The following is a 2,660-nucleotide window of genomic DNA, read 5'->3' as shown; positions in this document are numbered from 1 at the left end:
CCTGTAAAGCAGGAGTGGGGTAGGCGGAGGTTTACCCTGGTGCAGGTGTGCAGCGGTCAGTGGAAGAATCCGCGAGTTTCTCTGTGAGTTTCCCATTACGTCGTAGCTACTCGGTGCTTGTTTGGAAGTTTAGGGGTTTTTTCGCTGTAAAAAGAAGTTTTCTTCCCACGCACAACGGACACTAATGTTTTTGTCACTTTTTATGGAATCAAACTCAAAGTAAGGTCAGTACTTCCACGCTTTAAACGCTGCACGCTCATACTCTCTCTGCACTCGATATATGATCCATTGTTGATCTGCACACAGCTGTTGTCACGAACGTCGCACTCGCTTACGTCACTGTCATGAGACATTCTCGCAAAAAAATCACGGTTTTAGTAACGCAGTAACGCAGCGTTCCTACGGGAACGTAACGGTAATCTAATTACTGTTTTTGCAATAGTAATCCCTTACTTTACTCGTTACTTGAAAAAAGTAATCAGATTACGCGTTACTGCCCATCTCTGCACACAACACGACCCAGCAGGTCAATGAGGAATCTTTCTTTTACTTATCAAGGAAAATGCTAAATATGCCTTAAATTAAAAGAACACCATTACAATGATCTATTCTGATAGCACACCTGATTAAAACAAAACTAAAGCATATCATCAAAAGGTAACTGCCACAGGAATCACAACTGTCAGTGAAAACACCCACTAACTATGTCTGCTGCTTCTCTCAGGGCATCATATTCATATCGATATGAACAAAAATCCCACAAATAAAGATTCAATTCAATTCAATTCAATTTTATTTATATAGCACCAAATCACAACAAAAGTTGCCTCAAGGCGCTTCATAGATACAGAGAAAAACCCAACAATCACATGACCCAGCAAGCACTTTGGTGACAGTGGGAAGGAAAAACTCCCTTTTAACAGGAAGAAACCTCCGGAACCAGTTCCAGAACCAGGCTCAGAGAAGATGCTCCATCTTCTGGTAATTCAGCCCTTGGAAGGAGGTGCCTGCTGCTTGTTACCTGCTGGTGGAGAAGCTTGTTGTTCTTATTGTTGTTGTTTGTGTTAAAGTTTTCTAAAATGGGAGCTCCAGATGATGAATACTACTACTTGTTCAAAGTTGTACTCACTGGAGACTCTGGAGTGGGGAAGAGTGATCTGCTGTCCCGTTTCACAAGAAATGAGTTCAGCTTGTTGAGCAAGACCACCATCGGGGTGGAGTTCGCAACCCGCAGCATTCAGGTGGATGGCAGGACGATAAAAGCTCAAATCTGGGACACAGCTGGGCAGGAGTGCTACAGAGCATCACCTCAGCGTATTATCGGGGTGCAGTCGGGGCTCTCCAAGTTTACGATATTGCAAAGCACCTGACATACGAGAATGTGGACCGCTGGTTGAAGGTCCTGAGGGACCACGCTGACAACAACATCGTCACCATGCTGGTTGGAAACAAGAGCGACCTTCGACATGTCAGGGCCGTGCCCACTGATGAGGCCCGAGCATCTGCAGAAAAGAACAGTCTTTCATTTATTGAAACTTCAGCCTTGGACTCCACTAACGTAGCAGAAGCATTCAAGAGCATCCTCACAGGAACTTACCGTATCGTATCTCAGAAGCAAATATCAGACAGATCTGCACACAAAGATTCTCCAGGCAACAATGTAGTGGACACAAGTGTCCCCAACAATGGATGGGAGGAGTAACAAACTCCTCTACTGCCAAAGCCTGTGACCCCCGACCTCCTTCCCCAGAGTCACGTGAGTCTGAATACATGTTTCAGTAATCAAAATGTGAAACCTGTAACAATGCTGCAGCAGACCCGACCATGTTTGCATGTTTTTCAGCATAGTCGTTATTTTGCACTCGGTTGCTGAACACACACCTCACGGCTGCAGCTTTCCAGCTCAGCCACACACATTACCAACAACACACACACACACACACAGCCTGTTATGGCGGAGAGGCGTGATTGCAGATACCGTGCAGGTGCACCGCACCCACGCCAGACCACGCCCCGCCACACTATGGTAAATGCATTTGTATAGCGCTTTTCTAGCCCTTAAGGACCCCAAAGCACTATACACTACATCCAGTCATCCACCCATTCACACACTGGCAGCTATATTGTAGCCACCCTGGGGCGCACTGACAGAGGCGAGGCTGCCAGACACAGGCGCCACCGGGCCCTCTAACCCCATGTTTGCCTACTGGTGGTGGTGGTCTTGCCCAAGGATATTTGGCATGCTGCCAGGAGGCAGCCTGGGATCGAACCACCGACCTTCTGATTAGTGGCTGACCTGCTCTGCCACCTGAGCTACAGCCACCCGAACACTACCCTTACCTTGTGGAATATTTTGCAAAGCACACTGTGCATGTTGTGCTCTTTCATTTTATCCCATGGCACACACTGCAGTGTGAGCATATCTATCACAAGCATAAAGCTTTGCTGGGATCAAACTTTGTCATGGAAACTTGTAAATGGAATTATAGAGAGTGCTGAAATTTGGAGTAACAGGGGAAGACATGTACAGATGTGCATCAGTGTCACAGCAAACAGCCCACTAGCCTGGAACATGCTGTTCATGAAGACGCTTATTGTTCACCACAGCAGAAAGCCGCCCTAATCTAGTTCCCAGCTCTTCACTGGATCTACAAAAATGC

General features: G+C 46.7%; 1 pseudogene; it reads left to right on the top strand.

The window, feature by feature from the left end:
* Window positions 1–969: 969 nt before the first annotated feature.
* LOC146504542 (ras-related protein Rab-11B pseudogene) lies at window positions 970–1,959 on the top strand (annotated as a pseudogene).
* The last annotated feature ends 701 nt before the right edge of the window (window positions 1,960–2,660 follow it).

Source organism: Neolamprologus multifasciatus, chromosome 14 (assembly GCF_963576455.1).
Source record: "Neolamprologus multifasciatus chromosome 14, fNeoMul1.2, whole genome shotgun sequence".
NCBI lineage: Eukaryota > Metazoa > Chordata > Actinopteri > Cichliformes > Cichlidae > Neolamprologus > Neolamprologus multifasciatus.
The sequence above is the reverse complement of the archived record's forward strand: the minus strand, read 5'-3'. Positions and strand labels throughout refer to the sequence as shown.